Source organism: Mytilus edulis, chromosome 12 (genome assembly GCF_963676685.1).
Source record: "Mytilus edulis chromosome 12, xbMytEdul2.2, whole genome shotgun sequence".
Classification (NCBI taxonomy): Eukaryota; Metazoa; Mollusca; class Bivalvia; order Mytilida; family Mytilidae; genus Mytilus; species Mytilus edulis.
This window is the reverse complement of record NC_092355.1, coordinates 24,799,517-24,819,769: the sequence shown is the minus strand read 5'-3', so window position 1 is coordinate 24,819,769 and position 20,253 is coordinate 24,799,517. Positions and strand designations below refer to the sequence as shown.

The window sequence follows — 20,253 nt, the reverse complement described above, 5'->3', positions numbered from 1 at the left end:
TATCAGGTGCTGACAATTTATTCTTAAACCAATCTAACAAATGGTAAAAAGCTGAAAAACAAATAAAATACAATTTTACAATGTGTTCAATTAATGTTATTATAAAGAAATGTCAAAGGTAATTGATAGCACAGTCCGTTGAATGCGAGAAAATGTTGTACTTTAAAGGACGGTTACATTTCCAGTATTTCACGGAGAAAAGGTTCAATTATACAAAAGGCAGTTTGAAGGCTTTACATACAATGTTATATAATTAACTCACTCTGTGGTTAATCACGAATTGTGTCCAAGATGACGTCTCAATGAAATGTTCCTCGTGATCGTAATGACCTTGCAATTTTCCTGTAACGTATACGTATTAGAGAGGGAAAGGTAACGACGGTACGATGTTTTAACGTTAAAGATGAATAATCCTCCTAGACTGGAACACATAAATAGATTAAGAATACAATCAAACGAACTATATAAATTACGGAACGGTGTAACAGAATATATTCCCTATCTGCCATGGTAATTGATAGCAAAAAACCCAGCACAAGGAAGTCTCTAATGAAAAATACCACGGCAGGGAAAAGAATATCTCAAAACAATGATATTTTTTCTCAAAAGTACCATGTCTCTTATCAAATCAAAATACTGCAGTTTTACGCAAGGTGGAATTAATATTCATAATATTTTCAGATGGAAATAAAAGTATGATAATTTGGATCGTCACAAGATCAACTTTTGATGAAAACTTGTTTTTAAGACATATCGTAGTGATTCATTAAAATAAACAATAAAAGGCAGCAAAATAATAACTTTACGTATCATATGAATTATTAACGGAAATTATAGTCTTCTTGTATCGTTGGTGATGTGTCCTGAACATAAACTTTGATTGCATACTGGTGTATGCCTGATGGATCGTCCAAACTACCAGCACATGCACAAACATTCAATAATGAGATAACACTATCGCTGCCAACTATTTCACGTGCGTCTGTACTGATCATTTTCGGATATCCCTAAAAAAACTAACGTGTTGTAATAGACAACACAATGATGTTGTTTAAGGAATGACTTTAATATTTTTTCTGTCTGAGGAGAAATAACATAGAAATTGTTGTGCACACTGAATAACCCGTATTTGTTATTTCGAATAAAAAGAATTTTTTTTTATAGTAATTTCTTATAATTTAATTCTAAATTCTATTTTAAACCAGAGTAAACCTTGACAAAAACGTTGATGACGTCACGGACACATGACAAAATTATGTCTATGAGCTGACAAAGAAATCAACGACAGCCAATCAGAAGAGGCGTTACATCCAAAATTAAATTGTTAAAGTATAGAATGTCTTCAATAAAACACACACGTGTTTGTCAAGGTTATTCATAGAAAATATATGTACATTTCGAACAATTTCTTAAACATACGGCAATCAAATGAAATATGTCAAATAGCGTACCCTCCTCGACTTAAAGTACTAAAAGAGAGATTTTGATGACTTGCTTCTTTTTAGTTCAATTTCTTTTTGTTTATTCCCATTCTCATTATTTACTTATAGTTTAAAGTATAGTAATTTTTTGGTCCTTGTGCATTATGTTAGCGAAATTAAATGCAATGATTTACATGCATGTTTATTATCAGAAACCTCTCAACAACTCGCATTTCTGTTGTTAACAAACAATACATCAAAGATATTACATCTTATGGGAATTTATCAATACCACTTACATAATCGTTAATGCCATATTGATTAATGAGTGTTTAAATAATAAGCAAAATAAAACCCGGGGAATGTTAATACATCACAGGGGAATTAAACATTCATACAAAAATGGTTAAATGATTTAAAAATGAAACAGAAATTCAGTTTGAAGGTATCGTAAATTTAAAATAAATCAGCTAATTTCATCAAGTTAAAATGTCTAGACCAACCTTGAACATATCCACTCATCATTATAAAAAATATTTGCACAAGTTGTCCGGGATCACATACAATATTTTCAGTCTATTTTGTGTTTTTTTTTGGTGTTGTATATGTTAGCATATTTGTATAGGTTTGTCTTTCAAAACTATAAAGATTAATACAGTTTTCCCTTACAAATTGGAAAGTTGTTGTTTTAAATCTTATTTAATGAATTTCCCATTCTAGATAAGTACATGCCTGTACCAAGTCAGGAATATTACAGTTGTTTTTCATTCGTTTAATGTGTTTGAGCTTTCGATTTTACCATTTGATTAGGCACTTTCAGTTTTGAATTTTCCTCTGAGTTCAGGATTTTTGTGACTTTACCTTTTTCATGCATCTCCTATATGTGACTATCAAGGCTTCATTACGAATTATGAATTTAGTGATATGTGATAATAAAAACTTTAAAACACAGCAAAATGTCAACTTTTATTCTGAAGCATGAAACTTGGAAAATACCCTGTCGACGTTATTTATCAATATATATATATATGTGGGTTAATTATTTTATCTGGACTATGTATTTGAGACTAAAATTACAATTTCTGACATTTAAACTTTTGCCTTTATCTTATACGAGCAATCGACAATCATAATTCCATAAACTCTTCTTACTGATTGTTTTTTTTTTTAAAGATTAACGTCTAAGAAAGGCAGCAAACGTAACATAACAAAATAACCGAACTCCGGGGAAAATCCAGAACAAAAAGTACCTTATCAAATGATAAAATCAAAAGGTCAAACACAGCAAACGAATAGAGAATAACTGTTCTTTTCGACTTATTAATAATATTACTTTTTCGCGGACAATGGTAGATAAAATCTCGTTTTATAGCTAGCTTAACTTCTCACTTGTAGGACAGTCGCATAAAATATCAATAGATTGAGAACAATTTATGAACATAACAAGCACATACAATAGTTAAACATGTCAAAAATATAGTTACATGTGTCAACATTGTGTTACATAATCTTATTCACTATATAAAAAACAAAATATCTCAACAAAGAAAAAACAAAATTGCATAGTGACAAAGCACAATAGCTAAAAGGAAAGACACATAAAATAACACGATTGCAATAATGAAGATGAGAAACACCGTCAGTATAAAACATCTATTCATATAGACCATCGTGTATAATTTGTAAATTCAATATAGTTTATTTATTAACAAGGTCTGGGTATTTTTCAATGAACTTTTTTTCTTGAAAAAGGAAGAGGAGATAGCATTTTATCATTTATTATTTTCAAATACATACCCAGCTACTTTTGCATAGGTACTATGTCTGAACTAAAAATCTGTAGTGCTGGAAATTTACTTTTAATATTCAGTACTATTTTGTTACTTTAAAATTATTGTAATATTTAGGTACCTGTACTTTACAGTACTTAATTTGTACATGAAATTTAGGTACTACAGATTTTTGGTTACTACCGTTACATTTTCAGCATTTTGAAAGTCTTCTATTTCATATCTCTTAAAATTATGATTTTCAAACATGGAATATTGTACTATTTCTGTACCAAAATATTAAGTACAAATCAAGTACTGTAAAATACAAGTACCTTAATTTTACAATAACTTTAAAGTAAAGAAATAGTACTAAATATTAAAAGTAAATTTCCAGTACTACATATTTTTAGTACAGAAATAGTACCTATGCAAAAGTAGCTGTGTACTAGATGATTTCCTCTCGTTAAATAATTCAAATTTGCAATTGGTGACTATGTTGAATATATCATATATAGACTTAACAACAAAAGTCGTTCGAAAACAAAATTAAACTTTTAGAACGGATAATTATAGCTTTAAAATTGAGAACTCTCCATGTATGTGTAGGAACATTCCAACATTGCTTGCAAATTAAAGTCATATGAAATCAGTTTCTTGAAATTTCAAAGTTATCGAAATTATTGACACAACTTATGCATACAGACTAAATTATAAGTCTTGCACGGACGTTTATCTGTTATATTCAGTGTTAATTCCCCGAGGGTATCACCAGCCCAGTAGTCAGCACTTCTGTTCTGACATGAACTATCATTGATATGGTCATATTTATAAATTAATTGTTTACAAAACTTTTGAATTTTTGAAATACTAAGGCTTTTCCACCCCAGGAATATATTACATTAGCTGTATTTGGCAAACCATCTTCGTACATGATTTGGTCTTTTTAACTTTTATTGTTTCGAGCGTCACTGATAGTTTTTTTTGTAAACAAAACGCGCCTCTGGCGTTAGTTAAAAAAAATAATCCTGGTATCTATGATGAGTTTTATTGACAACCACTGGGTCGATGCCACTGCTGGTGGAGTCTTAATTCCTCGAGGGTATCACCAGCCCAGTAGTCAGCACTTCTGTGCTGACATGAATTAACATTGATATGGTCATATTTATAAATTTACTGTTTACAAAACTTTTAAATTTTTGAAATACAAAGGCTTTTTTACACCAGGAAAATATTACCTGTCTGTTCTATGTACGGCTTGTTGTCTCTTTGACACATTCTACATTTCCATTCTCAATTTAACCTTAGTTGTATTTGGCAAAACTTTAAGGACGTTTGGTCTTCAGTGCTCTTAAGCTTCGTAATTTGATTGGCCTGTTTAACTTGTTTGGATCCAAGCGTCACTGATGAGCTGTTTGTAGACGAAACGCGCGTCTGGCGTAAGTAGAAAAAATAATCCGGTATCTTTGATGGGTTTATTGACAACCACTAGATCGATGCCATATATGGTGGAGTTTTAATTCCACAAGAGTATACTAGTCAAGTAGTCATCACTTCTGTGATGACATGAAGTATCATTGATATGGTCATATTTATAAATTAACTGTTTAAAAAAACTTTTGAATTTTTGAAATACTAAGGCTTTTTTACCCCAGGAATAGATTACATTAGCTGTGTTTGGAGATTTTGATAACTGGCTTCTTTTAAGTGCAATTTCGTTTTGTTTTTTCCAATTCTCATTATTTACTTATGGTCCTTGTGCATTCTGTTAGCGAAATTAAATGCAATGATTTACATGCATGTTTTTTTTTTATCAGAAACCTCTCAAAAACTGCCATTTCTGTTGTTAACAAACAATACATCAAAGATGTTACATCTTATGAAAATTTATCAATACCGCTTACTTACATAACCGTAAATGTCATATTGATTAATGAGTGTTTAAAAACTCGATTCAAAAATTAAACCCGGGAGATGTAAATAAATCACAGGGGAATAAAACATTCATACAAACAGTAGTTAAATGATTTAGAAATAAAACAGAAGTTCCTTTTGAATGTATCGTAAATTTCAAATAAATAATAATGATTTTATCAAGTTAAAATGTCTATTCTAACCTTGAACATATCCACTCATCATTAGGAAATAATTTTCGGACATGTTGTCCGGGGTCACATACAATGCTTTTAGTTAATTTTTCTTTTGCGAGATATATGTTAGCATATTTTTATAGGTTCGTCTCTCAAAACTTACTTAACTATAAAGATCAATACAGTTATCCATTACAAATTAGAATGTTGTTATTTTAAATATTAATAAATGAATTTCCCATTCTACATACATAATTGTGTGTACCTAGTCAGGAATATAACAGTTGTTATCCATTTGTTTGTAGTGTATGAGCTTTTGATTTTTTCGTTTGACTAGGGACTTTCCGTTTTTAATTTTATTCTTATTTTCATATTAAACAGATCTAACTTTCAACAAGTCTAAACTGATGACGGAATAAACTCTAAAATTTAAACATTTTCACGATCGTTTTTTATTTTCAGTTAAAACTTTTTTTGAGATAAATACTGTTTGATTAGTCGGTAATTGTAAAAATCTGTTTAACCAAAAATTTAAGATGTATCGATTGGAATACTGTCTGTCTCTTTTGGATTTGGTCCCTTTATTGTTAATCATTAAATTACTTTTGATCTTTAGATACTGCATGTGTACAAATGAAAAAAAAAAGTGGTTTACCTTACAAAAGGCGCACACTTTAAAGTTTTAAAGGACATTACATCGGCTTGATTTGGTTAAACGGGGGCGTGGCTAATCGCTTGACGCAGTTTAACAACATCTTAAACTAACTTGAATGACTGCAAGGGAATCTTTTTGACTGGCATTAAAATAGTTTGATATGGATTGAAACGAATTGAAAACAATATTTTTTTTTCAATCTTGATCTAATGATCATTTAACTTTTTTAAATAGCGGTAATACCTTTTTAACCGTTTTAGCTAAATTCGGGTTAGTAGTGAAAACCAGTACATATAGATATAAAAAGGAAGATGTGGTATGATTGCCAATGAGACAACTGTCCACAAGAGACCATGATATAGAGACTGTCAGAAATAATATAATACTATTATATAGACAATATGAAAGCCAGTAGAGCCTAGTGGATATTTCTCCCATATTTCTCTATATGTAGTAGCCATTATAATATTGATTTTAGGTTGCCTGACTCTACTGCTCATATTTCTGTATCAGAAGTCATGCATGTTATGTCTCAAACTATGAAAAATAATAATTGTTGGACTCAGACTTTAACAAATGTTTTAAAGGAACTCCATCAAAAGATGAATAAATCAGATACATGAGATTTTAATTTGCCCAGGAGTCAATCAGTAAGAATAGACGATGAGTTTAGCTCTGATGAAGATACTGAAATATATGACCCTAGTTCAGCATCATCTTCCAATGTGATGGTCTGACGCTCTGATGGAAACCAAACCACACCTCTCTTCCACCACCCAGGGGATTGTCTTAACCTTCTGGTGGAGAGAAATATGATCTACCTACTGGGGTATAGCTGTAAAAGTTAAATTTGGTAGGCAAGATGTGGCCAATGATTATCAACCAAAGGATATAAGAGCTCCATCTATGCAGATAAATTCCGTTCTCTTAAACATGCAAGACAGTAAATCACCCTTTCCAGGCTTCAATTCTTAGGATAACTATTCGTATCTTGTTTCCCTTCAATTCAGCTAATTGTAAAGAAAAAGAATGCTTGCAATTGCTTCATCACAAAGAACAAAATATCTAATATTCCATTTGCCAATTACCGATTTGATTCTGTTATTACACACTTTTTAAACAAATTACTTCCCTTTGTCAATCATAGACTGGTTCCATACCGGACAAAATTGGATTTAGCCATTGCAAAGCATGATGAATTGAAGGTGATGTATCTAATTTTTCACGAAAATAATTTCTGATGTCAAAAGTATTTAGTTAAACAACAAATTAATGTTATTAAAAGATTTGAAAACCTTATAAATTACTCACATTACGCACAGGTGGATTTGCTCTTTCTACAAGCTCTCCATTGTAAATAAAAATTAATTTCCCTCATAAGGGAGACAACTTTTTTAGGGATCTCTAATAACAGGGTCAATTACGGGAATTGGCAAATAGCCTATTCAGATTGTACTCATTAAATAGTTAGGATGAAGGTTAGCACAGGTTTAAAAATTTAAAACCTCTACATTTGTTTGCACCTATCCTTAGTAGTATCCTCTCTTTTAACGATTATTTTCCTGCAGACTTCTCTAACTTACGTAAGACTAGGTAGGTGGCGCATTATAACATCTAGCGCATTGGTAACATCAGCGGGTATTGGTCGTACACGTCCTTCAAGGGCTTCCTCAAGAACTAGGTTACGGTCATATGACAGGGAGTCTAGCTTAGATAGACCTTCCAATATCTCTTTAAATTCTAAATTTTAGGTTAAATTACCTATTTTTAGTGGGATAAAATCATGGACAGTCTGGTTTAGTAGATTTACTGAAGTAGCTGATAGAAGGGGTGGAATAAAGATGATTGATTAGATGAACTATTGCAAAGATTGCATGGTCAAGCAGGGGACATTGCTTATGGTCAATTATCTTGAAGAGTAAGACAAGAATATGACTTGTTAATCGATAAATTGGATAGTAGATATAGAGTTATTGAAACTTCAAAAACTTTTGGGGTTAAATTAGGTCATAAAAATCAGCACCCTCATGAATCAGTAGAGGAGTATGCTGCTGAGTTGAAACGTTTATATGACCAGGCTTACCCGGTTAGGGATAGGCACTCAAGAAGGGAAAATTTATTTAGAAGGTTATTGGATGGGCTTCAAGATGACACAGCCCGGTTGCAAGTAGAATATAATAAGGAGCCTCATGATATTGATGAGGCGGTTGCTCATGTAGTCAATTTTGTTGAAACAAAAGCACGCTTGTCAAAAGCTGACCCCTACTATGAAAGAAAGCCTAGAAGGCAAACTAGGAAAGTAGAAGTAAACCCTGTAGATGAAATAATTATAGTTCAGATAAAGACAGTGGGGAGGGGCACAACTCATAAAAACTGTCCATCAAGTAGCAAAAGAAAAAGAAGAAAAAAAGGAGGTTTTAAAGGAAAATAAGTAAGAATGTGCTCAAGGTAGTGAAGATAAAAGGGTACAAGAGATGGTAAAATTAGAACTTCAGAATTTAAATAGCCGGAAGGAAACTTTTGATAAAGATTATAAGCAGTTAGTGTATAATGCTAAGGGAAGTAACTCTGAGTATATAATGCTAAGGGAAGTAACTTTGACATTAGAACTTGTTTCTTTTGTGAAAAGGCTAGACATAGCTAGAAATTGTTGGAAAAGGGGAAATACCCAGAATCAAGAAAAAAGAAATGATAGGCAAAGCTTCAATAGCGGGTTCAGAAATAATAAGAATCTAAATTAGAAAGGACTGATCCCAGTGGTCTGGGGAAGGTCCAATATGAAAGTGACCACACAATTTATAATAAGAAAAAACAATCTTGTATTAAAGATTTTAATTTAAGTGATAACATTAAAATGCCTGATGGAGTATATGTAAAAGGGTTTGTAAAAGGTATTGATGTCATATTTACTGCAGACACAGGGGCTGTGTGACAGTTGTTCTATAGATTTATCAACTGATGAAAAGTAAAAAGTTGCAAAATTATTGAATAAATTTCAAGAAGTATTCTCAAAACATGAATTTGATATAGGGTTAACAGATTTAGTTGAGCATAGCATTGATACTGGTGATGCAAAACCAGTAAGGTTGCCACCAAGAAGGGTACCTATTGGTGTCGCAGAAAAAGAAAAAAATATGATTTCACAACTGGAAGAGCAAAATATAATTAGAAAGTCTAATTCTCCTTGGCCAGCTGCTATATTAGTTGTAGTTCGTAAAGACCAAAAGATTCGCATGTGCATTGATTACAGAAAGATAAATTCTTATATTTACCCTCTGGCGTACCCCATTGCAAGGACCCAGGACTGTTTAAATGCTGTGGCTGGCTCTGTGTATTTTAGCACTTGCGATTTAACTGCGGGGTATTATCAGATACATGTTAAAGAGTCAGATATCCCCAAAACTGCTTTTGCCACAAAATTTGGGCTATATGAATTTACTAAGTTACCATTTGGCACCGTCAATGGCTCAGCTACCTGCCAAAGATTAATGGAAATTGTGTTAAATGGGCTACACATGCTACAATGGCAAACTTGCTTAATCTATTTGGATAATGTGATTGTTTTTGGCAAAACTTTCGGAGAACATTTAAGCAGACTTAGTGAAGTATTAGGAAGAATAAAAGAATCCAAGTTAAAATTAAAACCCACAAATTGTCAATTTTTTGCAAAGGGAAGTAACTTTTTGGGACATATTGTCAGTAAAGAAGGAGTGATGCCAAACTCTGATAATGTTGGAAAATTAAAGAAAATGCCAGTTGGGCGTACTACCGTAAGCACCAGAAGTTCTTAATTTATAATTGAACGCGATATATTAAACTGTAGTCGAAATGACTCTCTTTCCATACACCAGTTGATCAAATACTTAAACGTCACAGAGTCGTGAACTTTATTTTCTGCGTTTACGTTTTCATAAGCTGACATTATCAATTTAAGCAAAACACATGCTGTTATCTGATGCACGTGTTTAGTCCTAATCAAATTTGAACATACATGAAAAGAATCTGCCATTTGAGGTTTTGCAATATCGGCTTCAGTAAGGGCACTTGTCCATCTACTATCACACAATATTTCACTCAGACTTTTAAACAAGCCATTGCATTGTACAATCCACCAAACATGACGATAATCTTCTCCGTACAAATCTGGCCATTGCCACGGAAATGGCTTAGCCAATACCAAAGTGGTTGATCTGTAGCTATAATTGATGGTTGCCCAGGATTTAGAAAATTAACCACCTTGTTCACCTTATTCAATGAATGCTTGATCATTGCACCTGAAAGGCATCAGTGGCATCATGAAAAATACACATACTTGATCAGAAGAGCCTAGATGTTCAGAGGAAAGAAATGACGCCAAAGATATGTTTACAAAAACAAATCCTCATCTGTTAGATGAACTACGATTTACATCTTTTTGCCCTTGTATAGTAGTGCGTGCAAATCGCTCGTAATGCCTTTGAAACGTGTGCGCATGCGAGAAATTGTTTAACGCATGGGTATCATAACCTTAAAAATGTTATAAAACAAATTCATAACATCACTAAAAATACCAAAGCGCTAAGTATGTAATGAATAGTTCAAATGTTTTTGTGTGAATTTTGTAAGATTTTCGCGCATGCGCAAACCATGAAAATGTCAAATATTAATTTCTAGTAAATATGTCACATGTAAACAAGGTAGCCACCAAATCTGATAATATATCATTCTAAAAATAGGTAAAAGAAAATATTTTTTAGAAAAAAAAGTATTTTAGGACTGAAAAAAACAGCCATTTTAGAAAAGGTGATGGCCATCTTGAAAAAAGATTTTTTTTTATGGCCAGCAGTTTTTCTTAAAAAGTATATAAAATGGCGTTTCGTGCTAATTTTCATGCTTGTATCATTATTTGCACAATTCCTTCGATTTTGCTTGCTAATATCTTCCACTAGTTATACCTGTGCTGTAATTAACAGTATCAACAGAAAAAGGTATGCTTGACTATGGTCAATAGCTGAGTAAATTTATGAACATGAGAAAAAGGAAAAAAAATAATGTTTATTTTGTTGTGAGCTTAGGGCTTTTCTCTAGAAGTTACAGAATATTGGGCCATGTATGTTAATAAAGTTGCAGAGATCTTGCAAATGATATGAAGGTGTAGGGGAAGAAACCTTAAATCTATATCCGTATTTTTTAGCATTTAACTTGAGGATATGGAATTGTCCTAGTGTTAGTTTTACAAAAGTGAATTTAGCTGGGAGAATAAGTCGCCTGTGCTAGGTTTAAGCTCTTTACTAGAATGATATTTTTATTTACATAAGAAAGAGGGCAGACTTTGAGGAATCTACTTTTTGTCATGTTCAGTGTAAATAGTTGTAAATATCTTTAGTTATTGTTGAAATTTGTAATATATAACATATATATATAATTACTGCTAATGGCTCTGAAAATTGGAGTAATACCTCTAAAAACAATTCAAGAGGAGCGCTCATGCTATATAAAATATACTAGTACACACGCGAAATCGCGGGCATTCAGAGCGTAGTTTAAAGTATGAAAGTGTTGTTGGAAGAATTTTGTAAAATATTGAATGACTGGAGAATTTCAGCAAAAGTGTCATAGGTTATTTGAGACAGGGAAATGTTTTTTTTTTTTATCCCTCCTCCTTTATTTCCAAAATTCCCAATTTTTGGTTTTCTATCAATTTCAATATGAACATACCTTAAGTATGTTATGAACATTTAAGTAAGGAGCCTGTAATTCAGTGGTTGTCGTTTTTTTTATGTGTTACATATTTGTTTTTCGTTAATTTTGTTGTACATAAATAAGGCCGCTAGTTTTCTCGTTTCAATTGTTTTCAAATCGTCATTTCGGGGCCTTTTAAAGCTGAGTATGCGGTATGGGCTTTGCTTGTTGTTGAAGGCCGTACGGTCACCTAAAGTTGTTAATTTCTGTGTCATGTTGGTCTCTTGTGGAGAGTTGTCCCCATATGGCAATCATACCACATCTTCTTTTTTTTGTTATCAATGAATTTTGTAAAAGATTTTATGACTGGAGAATTTCAGAAAAGGTATCAAAAGTTCACATGAATAATTTTAGCGCTTATCTGTATATTATGAACATTCATTACTATATAAATAAAGTGTATTTACTTTCAATTCCAAGTTTACTAATCGATCCATGGTGGTCATTGATATAGTATACAGACCCTCTATATAATAAACTCTGTGACCGCCGTGGATAGTAAACTTGAAAATGATAGCAGATAGAATTAAAATAAACTTTATTCGTAGTATTTGTATGTTCAAACTATCCAGAAAAACGCAAACCGGAAGTATAATCTGACTTAAAATTTCGTCCAATGACGGGACAATATCCGGATGCCTTTTTGCTCGTTTTTGTCTCAAAATAACTCAATCTGAATTATCATATGAATGAATGACAAATGCGACTATGCACTGTACCTATAGGACACAGAGGTGTGTTGATTAATTTATTGTGGAAAGAAGAGAAGCGACACACAAAATGAGGTCTTCTCGTTTAATAGTATAGATGCTATAATATATGTCGTTCTGTGAAATGACTATGGCTGAATACACGTATGTGAACTATAATATAGAGACTGTCAGAAATAATATAATACTAGTATATAGACAGTATGAAAGCCAGTTGAGCCTAGTGTATATTTCTCCCATATTTCTCTATATGCAGTAGCCATTATAATATAAATTTATAGTAAGGAGTATAACTCAAATAGTTTCTCCTTAATCTAATTGTTAACATGTATTCGTGAAGCATCAATAAAATATGAAAACTTCCTTTAGTTTTGCCCATCTTCTTTGGTTAACTAGTTTAAGTTACCAGTTACCCCTACAGAAAAACTTCATGATGGTGCTACAAATAATAGTACAAAACGATCAAGAACCACGAAAAAAAAAAAATTAATCTGTCTAAGTGTAATCAGCAGTCAATACTAGTGAACACTGTAATATTGTATTAAACCTATTTTATTATATATTATAAAAAAAAAAAAATTAAAAAAATGCAGTTGTACATAATTATATTTGTTCTGTCTGTACATATTGAGCTTTTCATATTTTATCCATATCTGATGAGGTTTCAACTTTTTGGAAGCCAATGTTCAGTGAGGACCAGTCAAAATCGGTCACCATCTTCTTATCCTAAAAATAAAGATAAGAAATGTTTAATCAAACACATTTTGGCAATAAAGCAAAAAATAGAAATCTTCAAGCAAACAATTTTACAATATATTTTATTTGTCAAAAATTCAATCCTAGAAATATTCAAAACCCCAAAAGTTAAACTTTGTAAAAGTAAATGTGGTTATAATGAAAAATTTAAACCAACATACCACTTCTATAAATACAAATATTTTAACAAAACTGATTCTCATGCTTTGTACTTATAACAAAATTGTTTTTATTTGTTATACATGTATATGTATATGCAAGCATGTGTATATACAAATAGTTCTTTTTAAATATGTTTTGATTATGTATTTCAAATTGAAGTACATATGTGTTTATATTTATATGAGCCCAACAGACACTGAATGTACTCAGGTTATGATGTACATGTCAATGACTGTTTGTGAAGTCACAAGGATGACCCAAATAATGACCTTTGAGGTCAAAGAAAACAACAAATTTTTCTCATTTTTGAATGTAACTTGTAGTTATATGTCTTCAATAGAAATACACTATGCTTATTTTTTACATAATAACACATGTAAAACCAGTAAAATTAAATGTGCAGGATGGACAAATCATCCTTTTTGTAGATTGAATTTAAACACAAAAAGTACAAGTACAGGTAAAAAATTAATAATGTTTGTTAACATTATTTATAAAGTTAATAAGTGTAAAACTTGTAATGATTACACAATAAATACATTCAGCTACAAATGTAAAAGAATTATAACTATATTATTCCTATTTATAATACAAAGAACAAGTCGATTAAGAAATAAAAGTCCCTTTAAAAATAAAACACCTGGAAAAATGTCTATTTATAGTCTCTGTGAAGGTCACCTAAAATGTAACCTAATTATTAACACTTCAAAGGGGATTTACCTAAGTTTACTGAAGCATAATGGATGTTACAAATAAATATTAAAAATACTCACCAACTATGGTATTAAACAAACATCTTCATATCTGTACAGTAAATTGTAAAGGCTTACAACAACCTGATAAAAGAAAAAGATTGATTGAATTGTCGAAAACCCAAAAATGTGACATTCTTCTTATGCAAGAAACACACTTTACAGATAATTTGATAAACCATTTAAATACTGAATTTGAAGGCAAACTTATACTAAGTAATGGTTCTAGCAATTCAAGGGGAATTGCCATATGGCTGAAAAAAAAACTAAACTTTAAAATTATAGATGACTATAAAGATAATGAAGGAAGGCTATTGCTTGTTAATATTGAAATAGATGACACTATTATAACAATAGCTAACATTTATGCGCCAAATAATCCAAAAAGCAGAAATATTTTTTTTAAAACTGTACATGCTGTAATAGAAGAAAAAAGTTTGGGTCAATTAATTCTAGGAGGAGATTTTAACGAAATTTTATCCCATATTGATTCAATAAGCAAATCTAAGCACCAAAATAAAAAAAAAAACCTGCTCACAACTTAAATAAACTTATAAAGTCCCTTAAACTAAGTGATGTGTGGAGAAACAGAAATCCAAACAAAATTCAATATACATGGAGTAGAAAAGATAGATCGGAGTCAACAAGAATTGATTATTTTTTAATTGCTCCTGAGGTATTCAAAAACTGTGTTTCATGTGATATAAGACCAATAGTACTACAATACACAGATCACAACTGTGTTTCCTTAAAAATAAATTTAAGTAGAGGACAAAAAGGAAGGGGATACTGGAAAACTCTATAATCATGATAATGAGAAAATAAAAGGTAACCGAATAAGGGCAAGGGTAAAATGGGTTGAAGAGGGAGAAAAAAATTCAGCATATTTTCTAGGGATGGAAAAATCTACACAGAGTAGAAAAACAATAACCCAATTATATGATGATAAGGGTCAAATTACAAGAGATCAAGACAAAATATTAGAATTAGAAGCAAATTATTATAAAAATTTGTACTCTACAAAAAATCCCGAGATAGAAGAAACAAAAAAAGTATTTAGAATCTCTAAAAGAATATAAAAAATTAAATGACTCTGAAAGTAATACTTGTGAAGGGGAAATAACTGTTGATGAATGTACTGATGCAAGCTTTAAAATGAAACTAAATAAAGCTCCTGGGCTTGATGGATTAAATGTTGAATTTTACAGAAAATTTTGGGAAGAATTAAAAACTTTTATAGTCGCTACTTTTAATTATTGTTATGAAAAAGGAAAGCTATCAAACACTCAGAAAGTAGGTCTAATATCCTTAATTTATAAAAAAAAAAATCACCCTCTTTCACTAGATAATTATAGACCTATAACTCTCTTAAATTATGATGCAAAATTACTCGCTTATGCATTAGCACAAAGATTAAAACCCCTGCTACCCAAAATTATACACACTGACCAGAAAGGATATGTAAAAAATAGGTATATTGGTTTTAATATTCGACAAATACAAGATGTAATAGATTACTCTGAGACTTTTAAAATAGATGGGGCAATCTTATTCCTTGACTTTACAAAAGCATTTGACTCGTTAGAATGGAACTTCATGTTTGAGACTTTAAAGAAATTTGGCTTTAAAAATAATTTTATTAGGTGGGTTCAGACAATGTACTCGGATATTAAAGGATGTATTATTAATAACGGGTGGGTTTCTACTCGATTCAGTGCTTCACGTGGAATCCGACAAGGATGTCCGTTATCATCGTTACTATTTGTTCTAGCAGTAGAAGTAATGGCAATTAAGATAAGGGAAAATAAAAATTTAAAAGGACTAGAAATAAAACTAGACGGAAAAAGTAATACTCTGAAAATTTGCCAACTAGCAGATGATACTACTTTATTTCTTCAATCAAAAAAAGATGTTACTCTTGCAATTAATTTAATAGAAATATTTGGTACTTTCTCAGGCTTAAAATTGAACAAAACAAAAACTGAAGGGATAAATGTGAAGATATAAATTGGTGTACTACACCTATTAAAAGTCTTGGAATTAACTTTGGTCACAATAAACAAGAATGTCAAAAATTAAACTTTGAAAAACAGCTTTTAAAATGTAAAAAAATAATAACTGATTGGAGTAAAATAAATCTTACTATTATAGGAAAGATAGTCATCATCAAATCACTTGTTTTGCCAAACCTAACATATATTGCATCAAACACTATAATTCCTAAAGAAATGTTGCAAAATTTTAAAACTTTGATATATAATTTTATATGGAAAGGCAAAAAAAACAAAATAAAAAGATCCACACTTTCAAAAGATTTTTTGGAAGGTGGACTTAAAATGACAGACATTGATGTTTACATAAAATCACTGCGTATCAGCTGGATTTTAAAATTAAGTGAAGATAAAAATGATAATTGGACAATCATTCCAAAATTTTATTTTAACAAATTAGGGAAAAATCTTCTTGTATTCAAAATGAATTTAAAAAGTATTAAAGACATTGATAAAAATAAGTTACAAAATATGCCAGACTTTTACAAGCAACTAATTAAAGATTGGATTAGTGAAAAAGGAGGAAAACCAAAATATCCCAAAAGATTTTTTGAAATTAGAAAACAAGTTTTGTGGGGAAATGATAATATTAGGTTTAACAGAAGATGTCTAAACTTTGACGATTGGATAAAAAGTGATATAATTACAATAAATGATATCATTGATGAAGAGGGTAAAATCTCTGAAACAACCATCTTATCTAAGCTTAAATATAAACAAAATTGGATAAACCAAATATATATGTTAAAAAAAGCTATTCCAATGAATTGGAAATTAATTCTTTGTACTGAAGAATCCATCAAAACTAAAGTTAAAGTTGTTAACGACTTAAAAATTAGGTACACAAAAATAACTCCATTAACGAGCACTAGAGAACTTTATACTTTATGTTCAAACTAAAAGAAAATCATGAAAAACCGAACGGTTTTCTGTTGTGGGAAAAATTATTTAACAACAATTTAAGTTACAAGTTCAAAAATAACTTTGTTTTCATTTTTCAATAGCTCACTGATAACAGATTAAAAATGTTTAGATGGAAACTTATTCACTATATTCTGCCATGCAATGAACTATTAAAAAAGTGGAAAATTACTGAAGACAACTTATGTAAACATTGTAAAGAAAAAGATAACTATGAACACTTTTTTGTCAACTGCTTATTTAATACAGACTTCCTAAAAATAGCAATGAAATTAATGAACTCCTTAGGTATAGACAAAAACATTATAAGTCTTGAAAATCTAGTAATAGGGTACAAAATTGAAGACTCAGCATACTTTGATATTAACTACATACTAACAATAATATCCTTTTCATTATATAAAGCATATCATGTCTCAGAAAAGAAAACAAAAAAAATAAACATTTTGAAAATTTTCCAAAAAGAAATTTCAGATATTATTGAAATGAACAATTTTAATAACAAAAATAATAGTAAGACAATTCTAAAAACAAATAGATTCATTGAAGATTTAAAAAAAAATCAGAATTAAATCAATTTAAATGTTTGAAACATTATTTTATAAAAAGTAAAAACATAGTAATTTGTAAACACAATTGTTAATTGTTTACAAGCCATATATGGTCATGTTTATTCACAAGTTCAATCATGCATGTTGGCATGTTTGTAAAAATGTTCAACCATGCATAAGTAACGACATGGTACATATTGTTGTTTTATTCATAAACATTATAGGAAAAAAAAAGATAAACATGTGTAATCACGATTATTTAATAATTTATTCTAGTGTAGACAAATTGTGAATTGTGCACGCTAAAATGAATGACTTACTTGTGTAATACATATACACGACGACATACAATAGATCAGTAGAAACTTAAACAAAAATTGCATACTTACCAAATTTTATAAAATAAGTTAAATCCTGTTTATATAAGAATACTTAGACACAATCAATAATGCGATAACGCACATGCTTGTTGAAACAACACTAACTATGCCCAATTTCTTTCAATGGAATACGGATCAGTTGATAAAATCGATAACGGAAAAGATTCCGGAAAATTTAATGTATAAAAATAGGGAAGGAAATTATTTAACAAAGATCTGTATGTGTATTCACAATATTTATTTTAATATATAATTGTGAAATCAATTGTAATATAGATACTAATATTATGAATTAGTTATATCTTACCAAATAGTGCTTCCTAAACTATTAGGTAAACTAACATGAGGGATACTAAGTTACAAGCTGTAAACTTAGTAAATTGTTACAGCAAATATGCAATAAAGATATTATTACGTTAAAAAAAAAAATAGTTTAAGTTATTACTAATAAGTTACTTTATTTCGAAGTCAAACGAACGTCACTGTAAATACAGACTAAAAATGTAGTTAAAACCACTAAGCCAGACCGTCACAATATATATATAAGTACGTCTGAACCAGTAACAACTCTACAACAGATTTATCCATTGAATCTCCAGCAGTGATGGTGATACATTGCTGTGTACATTCTGTATATACAACTCATCTTAACATCAACCCAACAGTGTTAGATCTGTAAATTTGCTTTCGCAAATTTTTTGTTCTCTCCTCGCTGGGATTCGATATATATTGATAGATAACGTCGACAGGTTATTTTCCAAGTTACATGCTGAAGAATAAAAGTTGACATTTTGTTGTGTTCTGAAGATTTTAATAGTATCTGATCTTCAGAACAATCTAAATACAACATATTAAAACTTATAGACACCAGAGAATGATGCAAGCAAACCAATTACACATTGGTAAATTCATAATTCGTCATGAAGCCTTGATATGAACTTAAAGGATACGCATGAAACGGTAAAATCACAACTGCACTCCGCGTAAAATTAAAAACAGAAAGTCCCTAGTCAAACGGAAAAATCAAAATCTCAGATATATCAAACAAATGGATTGCAACTGTCATATTCCTGAATAGGAACACGCAATTATGTATGTAGAATGGGAAATTCCTTTATTAATATTTAAAATAACAGCATTCCAATTTGTTATGGATTACTGTATTGATCTTTATAGTTAAGTAAGTTTTGTGAGACGGACCTATAAAAATATCCTAATATATGCCTACAAAAAAAAAAGACTGCAAATATTTCATGTTACCTCGGACCACGTGTTCGAACTTATTCCATAATGATAAGTAAGTGGATATTTTCAAAGTTGGACTAGACATTTTTACTTGATGAAATTAACTAATTTATTTGAAATTTATGATACATTCAAAATGAACTTCTGTTTCATTTCTAAATCATTTAACTATAGTTTGTATGAATGTTTTATCCACCTGTGATTTATTTACATCTCCCGGGTTTAATTTTGAATCGATTTTTCAAACACTAATTAATCTGTATGGCATTTACGATTATGTTAGTGGTATTGAGAAATTTCTATAAGATGTAATATATTTGATGTATTGTTTGTTAACAGCAGACATGCGAGTTTTTGAGAGGTTTCTGATAACAAACATGCCGTTAGTTTTCTCGTTTGAATTGTTTTACATTGTCTTATCGGGTCCTATTATAGCTGACTATGCGGTATCGGCTTTGCTCATTGTTGAAGGCCGTACGGTAACCTATAGTTGTTAATGTGTGTCATTTTGGTCTTTTGTGGATAGTTGTCTCATTGGCAATCATACCACATCTTCTTTTTTATATGCACGTAAATCATTACATTTGAGTTCGCTAACAGAATGTACAAGGACCAATAAAGTACTATACTTAAATCCATAAGTAAATAATGAGAATAGGAAAAAAATAAAAAGCAAATTGCACTAAAAAGAAGCCAGTCATCAAAATCTCTATTTTAGTACTTTAAGAATACGCTATTTGACATATTCCATTTGGTTGCCGTATGTTTAAGATTTTTTTCGAAATGTACATATTATATTTTCTATGAATTACCTTGACAAGCATTTTAATGGTGTTTTTTATGAACTTATTCTATACTTTTACAACAGCATTGCATTGCCTATTACAACAAGTAAGTTTTTTAGGGATGTCCGAAAATGATTAGTACAAACGAAAGTGAAATAGTTGGCCACGATAATATTATCTCATTATTGTAGGTGTGAGCATGCGCCGTTAGTTTGGAAGATCCGTAAGACTAACACCAATATGAAGTCAAAGCTTATGTAAAGGACACATCATCATCGACACAA

General features: G+C 30.6%; 1 long non-coding RNA gene across 1 annotated transcript; it reads right to left on the bottom strand.

Moving 5' to 3' along the window:
- Positions 1–12,900: 12,900 nt before the first annotated feature.
- On the bottom strand, positions 12,901–18,060 carry LOC139498100 (uncharacterized). Its single transcript, XR_011657809.1, has 3 exons — positions 17,949–18,060; positions 14,058–14,120; positions 12,901–13,092 (listed from the first exon to the last, which is right to left on the bottom strand). It is a non-coding gene; the product is annotated as an uncharacterized lncRNA (long non-coding RNA).
- Positions 18,061–20,253: the final 2,193 nt, after the last annotated feature.